This window comes from Astatotilapia calliptera, chromosome 16, assembly GCF_900246225.1.
Source record: "Astatotilapia calliptera chromosome 16, fAstCal1.2, whole genome shotgun sequence".
Lineage (NCBI taxonomy): Eukaryota > Metazoa > Chordata > Actinopteri > Cichliformes > Cichlidae > Astatotilapia > Astatotilapia calliptera.
Window position 1 is genome coordinate 29,898,818 of NC_039317.1, and position 21,023 is coordinate 29,919,840.

At 40.0% G+C, this 21,023-nt stretch overlaps 1 long non-coding RNA gene across 2 annotated transcripts; it reads right to left on the minus strand.

Moving 5' to 3' along the window:
• Positions 1-287: 287 nt before the first annotated feature.
• LOC113007276 (uncharacterized) lies at positions 288-20,490 on the minus strand. Of its 2 annotated transcripts, none has more exons than XR_003269898.1 (4): positions 20,266-20,490; positions 20,104-20,180; positions 15,787-15,896; positions 288-2,175 (listed from the first exon to the last, which is right to left on the minus strand). It is a non-coding gene; the product is annotated as an uncharacterized LOC113007276 (long non-coding RNA). The 2 variants fall into 2 exon arrangements; XR_003269897.1 differs by lacking the exon at positions 288-2,175 and adding an exon at positions 14,161-15,586 and having other exon boundaries at positions 20,266-20,489.
• Between the last annotated feature and the right edge of the window lie 533 nt (positions 20,491-21,023).

The following is a 21,023-nucleotide window of genomic DNA, read 5'->3' on the forward strand; positions in this document are numbered from 1 at the left end:
GGAGTCACACGGTTCAGAGCTTGAGGACTGCCAGCAGACCATGTCTGGAACTGAGGAAGAGCTGGTCTTAGAGAGCCCATCTCAAAAGGTCAGGATCAATTGGATAATTTCTCAGCTTGTATTCAGAATGACTCAACGTGTGTCAGTGCAGATCTGCAATTATTTTGCCTTGTACACAAGAATAAAACCTTCACTAAAGCCAAGATCTTGTTTTCCATTCAAAAAAAACAAAACAAAAAACTGCCACAGAGACTAAACTATGTGCTAAAATCAAAGTAGACAGTCCTAAGTTTTTAATAACCTCGGGGCAAAAAGTTAACATTAATGGAAGATAATTGAAATAAGCCTGCTTAAGCCCCCTTTGGTGGTATTGGCAGAACAAGAGAAATTCATTTAGTTCTTGGGGGAACGTGTGGAGTCGGGTGTTAACCTTTTGGCATAGAAATCAAAACCACCATCATAATGAGAAATTGATTAGATTGTAAAAGTGGTCTGTGTAGGATGCTGAGACATGCTCTTTGGTAACCTTATAAAAGCTTTTATTACTTCAAGTTTTTCAGTTCCCACACAGATGTTCTGCATGGCCACAGATACATAGGGAGCACGTTTCATGCAAAAACACACAAAACTCACAACCCACACGTAGAATAGGACAAATCAAAGCACATAAAGAGTTTAAAGAAAGCTTTAAAAAAAACGAAATCTTGCATGCTCTGGCATTTTGTAGGAGGATGTATCCAGTGAGAGTAATTAAAACATGATCTCAAAGGTTCTAGCAAATGCTCCACATCTAAATCCAAACCCACACATTTCTGATTAATAAAAATCACTTTAATGTGCAGTCTAGAGTCCAGCTTGGATAAGGCAAAACACATTAATGCAAGTTGTAAATGCAGACACACTACATGTACACACTGTCATAGGAATGCGACTGCACCGGCCAGACCTGGAGGTGATCTGACTCACAATGTGAGCAGATCTCAGCTGTTGGGTTTATTAATACCAGGCGACCCCGTCTTTTAAAACTTATTCCCATTCAACTAAACTCCACATTCCTACAGTTAAAAAGAAGAACAAAGTCAGCATAAGGAGGCAGATGGCTTGGCAGAGGCATAACTCCCAAGTGCTTTAACTGAAACTACAATTTTGAGGTGCTTATGTTTTACTTTTATGCCACTTTATTTCACAGTAAATGTTGCTGGATTCATTTTAGCTATTGTCATGTTCAGACTTCCTGGTGACTAGACAAAGCTACAACATGTGTACATATAAATACACCAACACAATACCACACCAGAAACATAAGACATGATTACAAAAACCTTACATAACAGTATTTAAAAAGTAGCATCTCACTGCTCAGAACACATAAGGACTGTCCGAATGACAACCAATACCAATATCAATATATTCTCCCATCTTTATGTTGCACCACAGCATCAGAAACAGACCAATGGAAACAGTGAATACCAATTTACTGATAGGGATATCGAACTCAACCATAGCAGTTAAATCTACCACATTAAATTATTGCTAACATATCAGCAGGTATCAGCCAATGATCATTCTGATTTATTACCATTACAACTTTTGATCATTTATGGCTCAGTCACACTAGAGTAAAAATAGGACAGCAAAGTCCTTCTGACAGATTACAATCTATCTGGTTCAGTCTGTCTTTTTATGTGTCTCTTTGCAAGGGCCTCAGCTTAACTGTTTGCATACATAAAGCAAGGTACCAAGCTTCTGTCATTTGAGAGTTACATTTCTGTCCTGCAGCAGCTTTAATTCTTCTTGAACATTACTAGTAACTAAGAAAACAATGTAACAATTAGATTAAATACAATAAAATGGCTTGTTTTATAAGTTAAATGTATCCCCCCTTTCTACAAAGCTCGGGGCTATGGTTAATGATGAGTGGACCCTCTGAGCACTTACCTTCATGGCTGAGTCATGTCTGTGTTGTAGTGCATCTAATCTGAACATTTTTCATTTATCGTTGATTTGTCTTTTTATTTATTGTGATACAGTTCAACCTTTGTTTTGTCCAGTTTTCACAGTGCCTGAAGCTTAGCCCGCTGCTGTCATTCTGTTGTGTTTGGATTCTTGCATCAGAGCAAATGATCCTTCGACGTTCTTCCACTCCTGCATCTGGGTCTTGTTGTGGCCTATATACTGTATGCGCGCGCACACACACACACACACACACACACACACCAGGGATTTGTGGCCATGGACATTTTTGTTAATATTTAGCTTTAGCTGCTTTCCATTTAAACTCAACTGTCTGCTTTGGTAAGCATACTGGAATAGAAAGTCTTCCATCAGGTCATCTTATCAAATTTAATCTTCCCCACTGTATTTTCACATTGGCAACTCTTCATGTCCCTGACATGTCTGAGTGTCCACATTCGTGCTCGCACCACTGTTTCATTGTTGTATGTTTGTTGGCGAAGGACTCTGCTGTGTCTATGTGTTTGTAGGGCTTTGAGAAGAGTGTAAACAGGCACGTAGTAGTAGTGACCACCCTGCAGTGATGATATTGGTTATTGTCAATGTCACAAAGGGAACAGGATCATCAGACTGTTCTGCAGATCACCCAACCCTAGAAGCTACTGGTTATGCTCAGGCAAAACTAGCACACACATCAATGAGATTCACAACCTCACGTGCTACTTCTCTGAGAGATGAATGAATGGATAAATTAGGTTATGAGCATGTGTTGTTTATCCAAATATAATGTAATATGTGCTGCATTAGTCACACAAATAAGATTTTACAGTGTTTCTGCAGACAAGCACGTTGACACATTTAAGAGCAAAACCACTCGCGGCCACTCACGCACACCAACTGAAATTAAAACAAATGGCTCATTTACAAAGTCCTAAAAGGTATGCTTTCACCATCTCTCATGCAAAGTAGCCATGTGAATTAAAACGGAGCTGGCATGACTGTTGCCTTCTTACGAGAAAATCAACAAACTCAAGCTCTGGTTTAAATCTGAGGGCTGGCAGGGCACTCGGTCGTCTCCTCCTCCTCCTCGACTGCATGTTCACTGCTCGCCTCATGAAGTTTGGTCATGGCGCTTGTTTTCTTAGTGCTGCAGCGGTGCTGGCACAGTGCACTCGCTGTGCCCTTGTGTTCCTGCTGCCCTCTTCCCTTACCGTCCTCCACTTACTTGATCCGTTTTGCCAGAGGTGTCTTTCTTCGTTAAGAGTGAATGCCCTCAGAAACCGTAACACACACAGCTGGCCTCTCCAACCTCCCGTGAACCCCTCACTGCATGTTAGGATACGGGGCTTATGTCTGCCGGCTGTCCCTGTGCCAATCTACAATGTGGCTGGCTGTGCAGTGGTGTGCTTTGCGGTGGACCACGCCTATGTAGCCTGATTTACACTCGTTTCTTCCTGGGCAGCCACGAGACAGCAGCCAGCTTCTGGAGGGACCAACGGCGGCTTCAGCTAAGGGGCCAAGCCCGGGACCCATTTGGTTTTGGTTTCCTTTCGCCTGCCACTGTGCCACACCTAGCATGAGTTGGGCTAAATGAAACCAGTGTGTAGATTCGGAGACCGGCTTAAAGTGAAACCAATAAAAGGCGAGGCTGTACAAACGACTCCACAGCTACTCGCAGGTCATATGTCTGTTTGTCTGTCAATTTATTCATGTTGTACCCGACCCGCCCTGTCTCTAACTCAGTTATGCATAAATTCTTTATGCACGCTATCGCACTTAAGCATCGAGTACCAGGAGCCACGGTCCATGGGCAGACGCTAGCATTCATTCCTTTCCTCGCATTTTACATCTCCACTATATGCAGAAACCTACACATTCATTCCAGTGTACCTTCATTTTTCCATGTGTCAGCTCCCAGAGAGAGGAGAGGCCCATCTGTTGTGGCCATTTTTGTTGAATGTCTCTAGACTCTCGAGCTCAGTTCAAAGTACAAACGACCGTGTCAGCTTGTTAGACGTCTCAATCTTCTTTGGAATGACAGGGACGCTCTATGAGACGGTAATTAAGACAAGCCGTGTTTGACAAGCTGAATTCAACAGCAGTTTGCACACAAAAAACAAAAAAAAAAAAAACAAAAAAAAAAAAAAAACAGTTCAGCTTGGCTTAAGTGCAGTTTACACAAGTGCCTGGGGGCATAAAGCTTGCAACCAAACCAAGCACTTAGAATATTTTCTGTTTTACTGTTATATTATCATTTATATTTACATATACACTGTTCACAGAAAACACACTACAGATACATCAAACTTTATCAAGCCCAAGGTAACATATTTTCCATTCCCTGGCCAGCTTAAAAAGGACATGTTAGCATCCAGCTCCTCATCGTTGGGGTCCATTAGTAGCTTGTACTGGTCTTTGTTTAGCCCCTCACTTCATCCTCTGTCTAAAACAAGCAGTTTTAGCTCATCCCTCTTTAAGGTCTTCCCATTAAGCCAACTCTCTTCTGACTGGATGCACTGCATAATCACAAGGTTTAAGTACAAATGTATTCAAACAATACTCAACACATATGGTTAGACTAGACAGAAGTCCGAATTCCTCACACGGATTACCTGCACATACACCAACCTAAATATTTGAACCTTTGGTCATGTCTAACCCTACCATCCTTTACCATGATGACAAATAAAAACTTTATTTTAACCATTTAATGAACTACTAAAACTGTTGCCAATTTGTTTTCTCATTACAAAACCTATACTTTGTTTCAGCATACTTTATTGACGATGGACAAACTGGAAAGAAATATGATATGTGTAAAACTGATTACAGCTCTGTAAGGTGGCATGATTTACTGCAAGTATATAAATACAAAAATTCAAGCTTATGAAAACATCTGCTGTAAGCCTTCGGTTTATATTAATCCCAAAAATAAACGATGTGATATTGTAAAGGTTAAAAATGTACCTCCTCCCATTCTGATTGCAACAGCTGGCAATATTTCTGCTCCTTTTAGGTTTGCCTTCTGGCACTGAAGGACGTTTTAAGAGTTCCACTATGCATTCCAAGGACTGCTTGATCATTTTATGACCTGCGGGTTAAAAAAAAAAAAGCCTCAAAGCCAAAAACAATCCCCCTCATCTTTTTCATGTGGCATGTTGATTCTTTCTGCTAATTGATAACCAGCCAGCACATCGAGACTCGAATGGGGGTACTTTTATGAATGGTATGATGCTTTTACAACTACATTGGCATAACTAATAATGCAAAAAGAAACTGTCAACTACAATCAGAGGCGCTACAGTTAATATCTTTAAAAACTGATGGGAGGGATGATGGGATAATGATTAATGACGTTTGGTGTGCGTGCTTCAGTAGATACTCATTTGAACTACTTATTTGGAGTGCAAATAGGACAATGCCATATACAATGCCAACACGCACACGCAAGCCCAAATACAAGTTGCAAGGAGCACACACAGAGATTTGAGAGTTTCGATGGAACTGCATGACAGACAGTTGAAACCGGCCCCAAACTTTTCCAAGAAATGTATTAATTTGGGTAAGAATGGTGCTGCAAGGTACAGGAGGCCTATTAATCACTGCGTGGTCCAAAGGGATAATCCTCAGAAAATTGTGCTCACAATAACATTATAGGAAGCCATCACTCTGTGTGTGAAGGCTTGTGTAAAATTTGCTCTGACTTTGAATCTCTCCAACAGTCAAATAATAACAGAACTATGACAATGAGCTAAAGCAAACAAGAAACCCAACACAGCAGTCTTTACAGGAGCGAAGAGGGTGCTGTTAGGTTAAAAATTCAGAGCCCTACCCACAAGTTTAGGCCCTAATCACACTACCAAGACACTTGTCAACTACCCCCACGTCAACTACCCGTGGAGAAAAGAAATGTATTCCCTGATAAGTAGCTTCACTGAAAAGTGTGACACAAAAGAGAAATGTGGACTGTTTATTATGTGAATGTGAAAATGTTTCAGTTTGCACTGCAGATTTTCTAGGTTTTACAGTTGCTCTATGAGTAGTTGATTAGTGTTTGCAGAAAAGCACAGGTTAACAATCTGCTAGTGACTAAAGAAATCACAAAGAGATTTCACCTAGCTACAGCCAGCAACCTCTAGTAACCAGTCACCAACCAGTCAGGGAATAGACAATTTTCCATTGCGACCAGTGACTCTCATATGATTGCCAACTGGTCTCTTGAAGTGTGTGATTTGGAGCTGAAGGAGTCTCTTTATATGAAGTGATAATATCAAATATTTCATCTTTTCAGTTTTGCATAAATTTTCTTGTTTTTCTTTTCAGCATGGCCCTTTCATTTGACTCCCAGTATGACTGTGGCTAAATTAGTAAGTTCATATTTATTTTTCAAGGGAATTATAGTTAAAGCGCAAAGAAAGCCACATCAATGAAAAGATTTGGTTTTCCTGCACTTGAATCCACAATTATTTCAAAATCAATTAATAATCATGTTGCTTTTCATGATCATGATTTTCCCTTTTTTGACCAGCCCCTCCAGAGAACCCATCACCTTTTTGCCCTATGCATTCACACTTGAATTTTTGTGCAGGGTGGGCCATTTATATGGATACACCGTAATAACATGGGAATGGTTGGTGATATTAAAGTCCTGTTTGTGACACATTATGGATACACCGTAATAACATGGGAATGGTTGGTGATATTAAAGTCCTGTTTGTGACACATTAGTATATGTGAGGGGGCAAACTCCTCAAGATGGGTGGTGACCATGGTGACCATTTAGAAGTCGGCCATCTTGGATACAACTTTTGTTTTTTCAATAGGAAGAGGGCCATGTGACACATCAAACTTATTGGTAATGTCACAAGAAAAACAATGGTGTGCTTGGTTTCAACGTAAATGTATTCTTTCATGAGTTATTTACAAGTTTCTGACCACTTATAAAATGTGTTCAATGTGCTGCCCATTGTGTTGGATTGTCAATGCAACCCTCTTCTCCCACTCTTCACACACTGATAACAACACCGCAGGAGAAATGCCAGCACAGGCATCCAGTATCGTAGTTTCAGGTGCTGCACATCTCATATCTTCACACCATAGACAATTGCCTTCAGATGACCCCAAAGATAAAAGTCTAAGGGGGTCAGATTGGGAGACCTTGGGGACCATTCAACTGGCCCACGACAACCAATCCACTTTCCAGGAGACTGTTCATCTAGGAATGCTCAGACCTGGCACCCATAATGTGGTGGTGGACCATCTTGCTGAAAAATCTCAGGGAACATGCCAGCTTCAGTGCATAAAGAGGGAAACACATCATGTAGCAATTTCAAATATCCAGTGGCCTTGAGGTTTCCATTGATGAAGAATGGACCCACTATTGTTGTACCCCATATACCACACCAAACCATCACTTTTGTTGTTCCAACAGTCTTGGAGGGATCCATCCAATGTGGGTTAGTGTCAGACCAATAGCGGTGGTTTTGTTTGTTAACTTCACCATTCACATAAAAGTTTGCCTCATCACTGAACAAAATCTTCTGCGTGAACTGAGGGTCCTGTTCCAATTTTTGTTTTGCCCATTCTGCGCACCGATATGGGTCATCCTCGTTGAGATGCTGCAGTAGCTGGAGTTTGTAAGGGTGCCATTTGTGAGTAGCTAATATCCGCCGAAGGGATGTTCGACTAATGCCACTCTCCAGTGACATGCGGCGAGTGCTACGCTGTGGGCTCTTGCTGAATGAAGCTAGGACAGCCACTGATGTTTCTTCATTAGTGACAGTTTTCTTGCGTCCACATTTTGGCAAATCCAACATTGAACCAGTTTCACGAAACTTAGCAAGCAGTTTGCTGACTGTAGCATGGGAGATGGGTGGTCTCGATCCGCTCCTCACATGTTAACCTCTTTGAATGGCTGTGAACAAAGAGAAACTTGTAAATAACTCATGAAAGAATACATTTACGTTGAAACCAAGCACACCATTGTTTTTCTTGTGACATTACCAATAAGTTTGATGTGTCACATGGCCCTCTTCCTATTGAAAAAACAAAAGTTGTATCCAAGATGGCCGACTTCTAAATGGCCACCATGGTCACCACCCATCTTGAGGAGTTTGCCCCCTCACATATACTAATGTGCCACAAACAGGACTTTAATATCACCAACCATTCCCGTGTTATTACGGTGTATCCATATAAATGGCCCGCCATGTAGATGTAGACTTATGACATGCTAACGTTGTCTTGCAGAGTTTTTTCATTTTTATGGAGTGTTTTTTTTTTCCAAATCTTTTGAAGTTTGTACTAGTCGTAGGGTTTGCAGCAAAAAAAAGCATGACATGTTTAATCTCACCCACGCAGTCTGATATCAGTCTAATATCTGGTAGTTTACATGTTGTTCCTGCATTTTTGTTGCTTAATGGAATTTGACAAACAGCCTCTCAGTGAATGACTGCCTGCTTCTGACAGTATTATCTTGCATACCATTAAGCATCTGGAAGAACAAAATAAAGCATATTTATCCACTTGATAGAACACAAGCAGATTCTGCAGTAATGAAATCTGGAACACAAGTTACTGTGTGTTCTAAGGTGCTCAACTAACGTTTTAATATAAAACCAATATCATTTGCTCCAACTTATTATATCTGAGCTTTAATAAAGTCTTCCACATAAGTGCCATCACTTCAGACCCCAGCACTGTTTTTTCACAGTATAGGCAAGAAGCAATTCCACCTCTTTCCACTTGCTGAGATAAAAAAAAAAAAAAGAAAAAAAAAAAACAGTGTGGGAAGCTTGAGAGAAATAAATCAGAAAGAACATTTGCAGTACTAATGGCTTATCATCAAGACACAATAAAACTTACCTGTGTGATTTGAGTGGGTGGAGGTGTACGGTATATGCTTTGTGCACATCCGTGCTCTGATCTATATCTCATGTGTTTGATCTTTCATGCCTGTTTTTGTGTGTGCATGTGTGCAAAAGCAAATCATGATAAGAGATCATCTCAGCCATGTGTGCAACAAAACAAAGTTGCTGGCAGTTTAGTTTGTACTTCTGTGTGCAGTCGTGTGTGTGCGTGCGTGTGTGCATATCAGCTCTTCTGTGCACATCAGGTAAGAAGTGACATGACTGCTTTCAGTGGGGTTTTGAGTTAATCTGTAGTCTGACAGCTTCTGTCATCCCCCAGCTGTTATGACCACGGCACATTTATCACAGACAGTTCTGCTGCTCTTGGGCATAGTTAGGGAATGTGATGCTTTTGTGGATTTTTTTTTTTTTTTTTGGGGGGGGGGGGGGGGGGGGATTTGAAGGAAACAGGGAATTATTGTTCTCATGATTCAGCAAGTCAACTTTATATTGCTCTCTGCATCAGTTGTATTTAGATCTTTTCCCTATAAAAGAATTTAGGAAAAAATAGAGGACTGATGGCCTGTGAAAAACTAAGTACAGGTTACTGTTTCCATAGTAATTAAGAGAGTAAGTCGCAGCCAAGTGCTGCTAATAAAATGCATGTGGTTAATTCATCATCAGCAAGCATGCACATCTCTATAAAAGCAGAACTTTAAGTTGCTGATCTAGTGCATTCAGGCATGTGTTAACATAATGTAACATTTTTCCCCAGTAATTTCACCTGAGGTCAGACTGTGCAATGACCTGAGAAACTGCAAGGCAGTTTCACAAACTGTGGGCCTGAAAAGAAGCTACAGTGGCAATCGGGCGTGTATATGTATATATAAAAATTCTATTAATAAAATCAAGATCAAAATGCTATGATGTCCTTTGAACCTGCGCCGAGGGGATTCCCATAGTGAAACACCGAGCGAAGTTAGAAAAAGAACCTGTTTATCAATACTCTATATTTCTGCTACTGTAATAGTAGAGCTGGGCGATAGAACGATAACGATATGTATTGCGAAATAACTTTTCCTTGATAGAAAAGTTAAACTATTGCGATAGGCCTCGTCTCTCTTGTCCTCTTAAAAAAAAAAAAAAAAAAAAAAAGAACAACAGCCAACCCAAATTAAGTAGCGCAGAGCCGAACCAATCACAGCCGCAGCGTCACGTGACGTGACTTGTTACGTGCCGCACATGTGTATTTGTTTGGGAAGCAGCCAGCCGCTGTGCCGCCCGGTAATGGAGGAAATGAGTGCGCCGACTAGAGAAAGATCAACCGAGCGTGACCGAAGGTTACCAAAGAGAAAACAGATGATGGTTCCAACGTCGGAGAGATTGTCGAACGGAAGAGCCATAGAAGTTCCGTAGTGTGAAGGTATTTCGGCTATTTCAAGTCTGACAAAAACAGAGTAGCGCGTACTGTAAATGTGCCGAAAGCAAGTCTGGAAATACAATAAAGCGGTGCATGCTCAATCTCTGACTGGAAGCGCTAATTCGTCATTCGGCTTTTGTCAGACTAAAGTAACTGTTTGAAAAGCTAAGCTATACAACAAGGAGACATTGAGAATTTCCTTTTAGTTCTCACTTTATTTGATATTGACAAAAGTTAGTCAATTTTGTCTGATGACAAGTTACAAAACAAACAGATTTATTTTTAGAATTAATATTTTGTTTCTAAGTGGAACTGACAATTTAGTAGCCTGTTTTGTTTGTTCTATTTTGAAACTTAAACGCTTCAGCGGCTGCCTTTTATGTAGTTTGCCATATTTGCCTTTATTTAGCTGAAAAAGTCTCATGTTCCTTAAGTACATCTACCCTGTTGAACTTATTATGGGAAATAAATATTTAAATAAAAACAAGCTGCTGATTATTTCACATTTTACTTGTGAGCAACGGCACATTTAAAATCTTACAAATATAGTTATTTGGCTTATATCGTGATAGATATCGTTATCGCCTGAAATGAAAAAAAAAAACATATCGTGATATGAAAAAATCTTATATCGCCCAGCTCTATGCAATAGTTAAATTTAGCTGGTGTGCAAATGTCTCTAATCCTAGTCTTTGAATCAAGGGCTTGAAATCACTGGATCAGATCTCCATATTTCTTAGACTGTTGTCAACTGAGTGGCCGGGTGACAGCAGTCACCACTGCTTGTTCTATTCAGGGTGTACGTGACTACATGTATTTTATTTGGAAAGCTACTACTAAATTATGCAATATCCTGTAGTATATAAAGTAATTACAATAATTTCCTCCCTGGCTGGTAAAACTCTTATCTACTGGCATTTATTTAAAAAACAAAAAACAAAATGAGCAGCGAATGAGCCACAGGATGCTTTCAGATTGCCTCCAAGTAAACAGTGACGACAACAGGATCGTATGAAGATAGACAACTGTCTTACTACACAATCACATTTTTCCAAACCTCGCAATCTTTTCTTTTTAGATAAGCCTTCCTTAAAGGGAACATCTAAGTTCAGTCTGTTGCTGTTATGTAGTTACATAAATCCTTCCACGGACTGCTTTTTTTGAGTCAGCAAAAGCCGGTCATATTAAAAGCCCCTGCTCTGTGACCCTTTGTGAAGCCACCGTCTTGGCCGCCAGCCCAGCACACAAAACATAGAAGGGAAAGTGCTCGTCTTAAGGAGGAAAGCACAGCACAGAAGGTATGTTGTGCTTGAGTGCCATGCCATTGGAACAGAGGAGTTTGATTCTAAAAATATCTACCTCCCACCACACTCACACTCCCAACACGCAATGCAGCCTTTGCACTGGAAGACCTAACAGCTTGACGGCAATTACTGCAAAATTGCTCTTATTTTCTCCAAGTCTTCATAATTTCCAGTCAACTTTCATCAGTTCATGTGTGTTTGTGAGTGAACCGGCAGAGGAAACGGGTAACGCCTTGTCGCTATTTAAAGCCCGGACTATTCCAGGTAGGCCCTGAAACTTTTCTTACTCTACCATGCCAAACATTTACCAAAAGTCTCTGCCTGACACCTGTGACCAAGTCATGCAAAAGCAATTACTGAAAACCAAACACAGACATTTCATGTGTAAGGCCCATCCCAAACCCATCAGTTATGCGGGACTAAGCAGTAAAACCATTACAAGACGATTAAAATTCACTCAGAGTAAATCACGTTTTTTCCCTTTAACTTACATTGGTTAGCAATGATGGAGTAGACACCAAAAAGCCTCCATGTGTGTGCTTAGTCTTCACAGACCACAGGGCTGACCACAGGCTCTGATGGATATCATCTATGTAAATCACTGTTCACCACCATCGTTACATCTCAGATAACTCTTTCTGGCAAAACTGAAATGGATGCGTGTGACAGTGGTTTGACCCCATCCAGGTGGTTTGTATTTGGAGGAAAGTCTATTTATAGGCCTGTTAAATACAAGCCAGGTGTTGTCATAAAGCCCGGGCAAAGCTGGTTGGTTCTCTGGTGTCATGAGTGGCATAAATAGAATACACAACTGAGACGTGGTTAGCAAAGGCAGCTGGGAAGAACATGTATGCGGTCTAGTGTAGTCAGGCTATCTAAGCTACAAATCAACTCATGAAAATTAGAATGAAAATATTTGACTACAGGGTAAATAAAAGGCCTGCGGCTGGTAGAAGAATAGCTACATTTACATGGCGCGTGGTATAATGATTCTAATCGCATTAAAAACCAAACACAAGATTAAAAAAATGCTCCATATAAACACCTAAATCTGAATAAACAGCTGGAATTTCAATGCAACGGAGTAAATGTTTTCAAAAACAGATTAAAAGAAGAATTCTACCACACAAGAGCTTTAATGTGATTCACTGCTGGCTGCATTGCCCCTTGCTCTGCATTCATGCATCCCATCTTGGCCTAAAATGCGTGGGGACGTATGCTTCTTTGCTTTCCAAGACTGCTGGCTTCCAAGCTCAACTACTCTGTGAAGAGTTTGTTTTCAACGTAAAATCTTATATGTTGTGCTTTTCCTTTTGAGGGTGCTAACATGAACCCTGGGCAAAGTTTTAATAATGTGTTATAATGTGGTAGTTGGTGCTGTTCCCTCATAGCAAGACGTTTTTTAGTTGAGGATGCCTTCTTTATGGAGTTTCAATGTTCTCCCAATGCATGGGGGGGCTCTTTTCAGGCACTTTGGCTTCTTCTCTTTGCTTGTTAGGTTAATTAGAGAGTCTAAATTGCCCCCGACTCCCCACCTTGGTTGCCTCTTGCAATTAATCAGCACAAAGGTGGTTTAAAGGGAGAGGGGCCATAAAGGACAGGAGCTAAAACAGCTTTGTTCAGACAGAATGAACTGAAGGACTGAAAAACAAGGATTATTTTGAACCATGAGTCATGCAAAGCATTTAACACTGTTCTGATTGAATGTGTTGTGACATTTAAACACAAGACTAGAATAAAATCACATCCCATGTAAACAGCTGACCTGAATTCTTTAGTCGGCAGGAAGCCGTTTGTATATTTTTAAGTTCCATCTTGTCTTTAGCTATTCAAAATTGCATGTGACCCACAAGGGTACACATAACAAAAACTGTGGTTAAGAAATGGCTGCTCACTGGGAACATGGCAACAAAGCTGCATTTTTGTATGAAAGGTGCATTACAAATCAGATGTATTTTTATTATTCCAAGTTAAAAGCTGCCAAGTTAGAGTTTTACAAAGCCTACTTTAAACAGACCGAGTCCTGGCTAACTTTGATCCAAGGAAATAAAGGCAATGCCTTGCTGACCACAGATGCCATCCACTTGGCTGTCCTCTGGCAAAAATCTTTCCCAACTCACAAAGTCTTCCAACCCACAGAGATCTGCCTGCTTCCATTCTCCACTCCATCACTTTGAATCTGATCCTTCGAAGCCCGATTCAAAGTGCGTATTGGTCAGTAGTCTGGGTTTTGGTCCACCACAATCAAACACAATCCCTCTCCTGCTGGTGTTTTGCCCCAGTGGCAGACAGGAACAGGAAAAAGGAGACAAAATGTTAAAATGTTAAAAATGAAATGTGAAAAAAGATGCTTATGTTCGCTCCAAGTCAAGATTTCCTGTTCAGTCGCTCAGGAACACATCTTGGAGCTGGAAGTTTCTGCACATGCAAATTCTTTGGATTGTTTTCTTTTAAGAACCGTGCGCCTTATCCCTGCTCACGATGGCAGATAATCCACGTTGTGTTTTCACAGTGCTGTTCTTACATTTTTTTGTTTTTCCTCTGAAGTTTAGACATCTCTTGAAAATTCCTGGGAAAATCCCAAACTGACAAATGTGACAAATCTTAACATGAAGGACTGAGGTTGGGAAAGCTGTGGAATTTGGGATTTTTTATTTATTTTATTTTTTTGGCAGTACATCTCAATCGTTCAAAATGTCAACAAGCTCTTTAAAGCTTAAAATACCACAAATAGCAGTTGTGAACTATGCAAAGAATGAATGCCTAGCACTGACATCAACCAATTACATATTTCAAATGTGATCCAATTACAAGAAAATAGTCCTTATTCACAGAAAAAAAACATAAATAATGTCATTAGATCCGGTCAATTAAGAATAGCAGAAATGTGGAGAGCTTCAAACTCATTCTGCTCACACAAATATGATGACTGTCCCGAAAGAATCTCAACTGCCTGGCTGTTCATCACAGCCAACCTTTGAAACAATTCTTAAAAGCTAAAAGAAATTAGAACCATTTCAAAAGCAGAACAATGCACAAACAATGTATGCTGATTATCTTTGCCACAAGCTAAAGCTCACTACATGTTCTGAGTCAGGAAAAAGTAATAGTGCTGGTATGTTGTGCTCAGCAGTCCAAAGACCTTGGCTGTGTTAAAGCAGTTAGCGAAAAACTAAAACAGAGCCAGTTATGAGTGTGTTGTCCAGCAATTGCGCCACTGGCGTGTTTTGTTTGGGGTGTTTGGGGTTTTTTTTGAATTCCAAGAATCTTTACTTTTCTGATTGCATGTGGAACTCAACTGCTCTAACTCTCACCATCTCAAAAGTGTTTCTGGAAATATCTTATAAGTTGCTTTAAAAAGTGTTACATGGAAATGTTCCGTCTTGGAGAGAGTTCATCACCATCATCAGCAGCAGCAGCATATTGGCCGTAGTATTAACTTCACCCTTTCTACAAATAAAAAGAAATTCTGATTTGGAACTTGGCTTTGTAATTTGGGAATATTATTCTAAAGTTAGATGAAAATGTGTGTTTTTCCTACCACATTCAAACTGTAATATCTGTCAAACCAGTCACCTGATTTGGACTGTTATAAATAATGTGCTATGTATATGAGAATATGCTAAAAAAAAAAAAAAAATCAGTCCCATACCTACAAAGCTGTGGTTTTTACAGGCCTCCAAATCTGCTGCCAGAGACTCTACATCTTTCAATCCATCATTCTGTGTTAACTTGAGCTACACCCCTGAGAGTCCATACATTTACCCTAAAACATTTCAAAGGTCTAGCACAACCACTTCTCCACAATGGGATATTAAAATGGACCCTATAAAAACTGGTCAAGGAAGACAACTAGCAATAACCCTGCTTTCATCAATTACACACACAAAAAAATTAAATACTTTACATTTTACATCATTCCTATTAAAAAGTGCATCTTTTTTCAGGCCAGGTGGGAAATCTTTTTTTTTTGTTACTTTAATTTGATGCATTGAGATAAACAAAGATGTTGTGAGGTCCATCTCCCTTTCATGCAGTGTATCTAACACTGTAAGGGAAACCTGGAAACAGACATAATAGGAAACTTTAATGCTAGTACATTCCATACTGCCATGTGCAGTTTAATTTGCTGTTGAAATGCGTGCTATTGCATCCATCAACACACATATTCATCAGGTCTGTTTATACATTTTGGGTGGTGCAGCTCAGCAGACGAGGAAATGGTAAGAAGTCTGCTTAACAGTAATTTTCTTTTTTTTACCTCAAAGCATTCTCTGTCAGTGCCCCAGTCAGCTCTGATTTCCTCGGTTTTGCCTGCCCCAGGTTCAGGTCCAATGCATTTAAGGCGTGCTGGTCTTACGTCTGTGGCATCTGTTGAGGAATGTGATGAATGCTGTCTGTACCCTTCTGACAGCACTATACTCGCATGATTTAAGCCCAGACGATCTGCTCCACCCTGATGCCTGAGACTGAGGCTGATGTTTATACTTAGATGTCTGGTACTTCAAACATTTAAAACATCTAACACATTCGCAGTATGGCCTTTGCATTCAAGTTTAAACAACTCGAAACGTAAAAAAAAAGAAAAAAAAAAAGAAAAGAAAAAAACTAGTACATATGCACTTAGCTTAAAAAAAAACAACAACCACACAACAGTAGTGAAGCTTCCATGGGAAGGCACATCTGAGTGATGTGCACCTCTTCTCACAAGTCAACCATGCTGCTGCTATTACAGGTGCAACACACAAATTTCCAAGACTGGCTATGTATACAGCTGACAAGAGTAACAGAGATTCATCATATGGTGGTGTTATCCCGTGGAAAAATCCAAATGAAAGACTCAAGGAATCTGCTTTAGCTATGAAGGTGTTGCATTCAGTTTCTTCCCTATACTGGTTAGATTATTGGTACCTACCCAGAGCCATTTTTGCCATCACCAAAAGGGAGTGAGTGAGTGCACAGTGGACTAATAGCAATGTCCCCAGAGCAACACATGACTCACAGCCCACAACTCTCTGCGTTTTAATGCACAAAACTAATGTAAATTAGACTTCAGAACAAACCTCTAATCTCTTCATGCCTGATTAAAAATATAATCTGACAAAAAACCCTGTTCACATTAGGTAAAGTCTTGGCAGTTCTGTAAACTTAACTTATTAAATAAGCACTCTGAGAAAACATTTGAAGCAACATGTTGGTAAAGCTTGGATATAAAGACCATGACAGACAACAGCTCTTTAGAGAACTGCACCAGTTCTGCAAGAAATCGGTAATCATTTTTAAATGCTAACTTCCAAGGAAGCAGGAGCAGAGGGTGAGATGATGTGCTGCTGTAATTTACAGTAAACGCACAATAAAAATCATTCACTCTAATAGTCCCTGCAAAATAAAATAAGCTAAATTCCTAGTTCAGCTGATGCCAGATATTAAAAACCCTCCAAGATCAGAAAATTGGAAAGTTATTTGACAAGAAGGACTCTAAAACTTACAAAACTTTAACATTTTTAAATACAAACCATAAATTTTGACCCTAAATCATGTCTAATACTGAGAGGGGGTCTTTGAACAGTCTTGGACAGCTTCTTTTCTTTGTCAAATTTAAGTTTCCTGATCTAAAGGCAGAAAGGCATTCATATGACCAAACTTTCGACTATCTCTAGAAAGAATTTCAGAAGGCGTTTATCCGTCAGGTGACCAAGCAGACTCACTTAGACACAAGCTGTATGTTTATAAGGGCTGCCACAAATGATTATTTTGATAGTCGACTAGTCACCAATTATTTTTGTGATTAGTCGACTAATCAGATCATGCATCCATTGGATAAGAGCAGATGCACCAGCAGCATCTGCTCTTATATAACTATCATTAGCTTACAGCTTTAAGTGTTTAAGGTATGTGCTAACTAAAAATAAAGATAATATATTTTATTAAATTTTAATGAAATCTGGAGATTGTTTAGGTGAAGTTTAATAAACTCAGCCGTCTGCTCCTTGCTATCTAAAATATAACAGGACACTGGAGTATGTTCTCGAGCATCTCACACTTCTGATAATCAGTTGTCTGCTTGACGTTTATTCAGCTGTGTAGAAACTATAATTTTAATCTCAGCCAAACCGATTTACTCAGGAACAAATTAAATACTGAAAAAAGCCAAACAATAACATTTTTAAGTTATCTAAGTGACTTATATATCATGTTTAACCTGAGTAGCGAAAGACGGCGGTGGGTTTGAAAACGATTTGCCGGGAGTCCGGTGTTCTCACGGCTCTAGTGAGCCTTGAACCCCGGCTAGCTATCAAGCTGGTGGGTAACAGACGTCTCGGAAAACGTCGGAGCACTTTTGAAAATATGTGATGTTTTGATAAACTGAGCAGATATTTGAGGTTTACACAGCTACATTCTCGCCTGAAAATATGTTAAACGTTTATTTTGTGACCCAGAAAGAATAAAAAGAGTAATATTAAAACTAACCAGCTGCCGCCATTGTTGGAAACTAAGCAGGGCCGCGCTATGAATTCTGGGATAGGTTGGGCCACGAAGTATACACCCGACCCATCCTTCAAATCTGGGGAAATGAAACGCGCATTTGTCGGGATCTTCGAATTTGGACAGTCTTCGTCGTCTGGTTGTAACATAATCGGCCTACAAATGCGGGCACAGGAGGATGCGGTTCCTGAATTTGGATACAGCTATGATACCGGACACTGCTTCTTCTTCGGAGTTTAACGGCAGCTGGCATCCTTGTGCATGCAGTGCTGCCATCTTCTGTTTCAGTCCGTTATTACACTCTTAAATCCTACTACTTATTCCTGCGTCTTTTGGGATCTTACAAAGCTTCAAACGACGCGTCAACTATTAAATTAGTCATCGACGATTTTGATAGTCGACGTAATCGTGACTAGTCGACTAATCGTGGCAGCCCTAATATTTATATGCACAGTTGTGACCATTTTAATCAAAAGAGATAAAGGTAGTGACTAAAAGACGCTAAATTAAGTGATGCTGAGCTCAGCATTACAGGTAGGGTGCTCAGAGATCTGAAGTTAGCTGCATCTGACCAAGATATCTCCTGTGTGCATCCTTTGTGGGATTTTCAAAATACGGTAGACTCAGAATTCACTGGAGGGATTTGTTTTGTTTTTATTCCATCTAAACTTCCGGTGGGCAAAGCCATCTGAAATACCCCACATCAACTGAACAACACACTGTGAACAAAAGTTCTACTGTAGCCTTTGTGACTTTCAAGCAAATACCTCTGTATTAAAATGTCTCAATTCTGGGAACCTCATCTAACTTAATCTCTATGAATAAATCATGCTCGCATTGTAATTTCACTCGAGAGTTTCTGTCAAGTAAATCAGACCACAAAAAAGCTATGGTAAGGAAATGAGTTGTGAAGAGAAACTGATGGCTGTGAAACCCCCCCCAAAAAAAAAAAATTCAGTCAATAATGAAAATTCAGCTTTGGCTTCTGGACTGGATTTTTATGCATCACTTGGATTTATAATTAAAACGGGCAGGAAAAGAACAGCGTCAAAAGCAATATTAAGTTGTAGGCAGCTGTTGTGGCTTTGTGACATGCAAGTATTGCGCAAAAGCTGCGTTAAGACCAACATGACATCTTTCCAGAACGCAGTTAATCAAGAAACCAAGTCACCACGGGCTGTCACAGAGCAGCGCTTATTGAGTTTGTGGAATGCACTTTTCAGTTTGACCACAGTGAACCGACTACGCTGGACCATTTTCTTTCGCTTATGGTTTTAAGATGTTAGGATCTAATCTTGGCTGGTTGCAAGTGGACATACTTATCAGATTAGTCAGTAGATCTCAGAGGGTTCATCACCCGACCCGCCAATAAGTTTGCAGCAGGGAGCATGCAGCTCCAGTTGCCCTCCAGTTGAAGGCTTTATGGTCAAAAACACCCAATGTTTCGAGCCTAATGCCCCACCAGAGGACCCTGTGTCCCACACCGCACTCCAGCTGTTTGGTTTTTGTTTAACTTGTATCAGAAGTTCAAGAAAATCTAAGGTGAAAAGAGAGAGTTTCATCTAAGAAATGCACAATGTTTCTCCATTTAATGAATAACCATGTCGCCATAAAGATTGCAATTCATGAGTAAAAATAGTGGCTATTATTAACTTACTCTATGAATCACTCTGCATGATCACTGTGGGATTATGGACAACTTTTTCTGTGCCAGCCTAATCTGCGGAAATAGATATAGTCTGCTACAGAATCTCTCTCTCTCTCTCTCTCCATCCACATATAACAAAATCAGGTGATGATTTTTCTACACAGCCACGTTTCACATATGCAGTAAACATCAGCTGTGAGCAAATATGGCAGATAACCTCTGACACGTGTTCTATCCAACAGGTGACCTTTACAAGATGGGAAAACGGCACCAGCTCTTAAAGAGCTCTCTCCGGGGTGCTTCTGTGTAGGCACACGGCTTTACAACAAGCTCACACTTCAGACAAAAGCACTCCTCATTCAGAACGCGTTCATATGCATAATACCAATCTAACGAAGCAAGGCCAGAAAAACAAACCCGACAAACAAGCTGTATGGGACTCACTCTGTTTGCAGGCTGTCTTCCTTTCCCCCGTGAGCTGAATGTTTATTATCCATACCCAGACATTTCCACTGGAGTTTCTGTGGCGATAAATGTGCAGCTGTTAGCACCAAAACAATTAGCTTTCTAAGCCATCGAAGAAAAGCTTAACGGTGCTAAACTTACCTTCATTTGTTTAACTTCCCGTTATACGACGTCTGTTTTAATTCTTAATTAATTTCACTATCTGAAAACACGCGCTTGTTAGTTTATTAAACAATGCTAGCTCTTCTTTCTTCCTGTTAAGAGTTGAATATTTTACTGTTTAGGACAGCTGGCCTGTCCTCTCTTCTCTCTCCCACTGAGTTAGTGATACGCACTTACACAGCACCGTAAGGGGGCGCTATTTGACCAGTTGTTAATTGGAAGGTGCAAAGTATTTAGAAACATGTTTTTTAAGTAAATAAATACAGTTACACTATGGTTGAAATGTAACATTGCAACTGCAACATAATATCGAAACAGAAACACAAGATAACCTTTATCGTGTTAAATACCTGACTGTCGTATATGTGGTTAAATCAGATATTTAACCAAACTGTAAATGTAAATATAATACAAAAATGACACAGAGGTTGCCCGTTGTTTGCAAGTGAATGTGTTGACCAACTGGTCACACTTTCAATCACAAGGTAGTCACAAAGGATACTTTCAGACTTGGACTGTCTGTAGTCCCGCTTAGACAGATTGGTGAAGGTTTGCAACTAATCACCATCCAATTCATAAATGAAGACAGACTCCCAACATGACCCAATCAATCTGAGTCAGTCTGCAATGATGAACACAACTTGTCTGCAACATGTCTTTTTGCGAGTGGTTCCCAGCTGGTTATATTATGGTTATATAACTATATAAAGCAAGGCTGCCGAGCACCTGTGTCATTT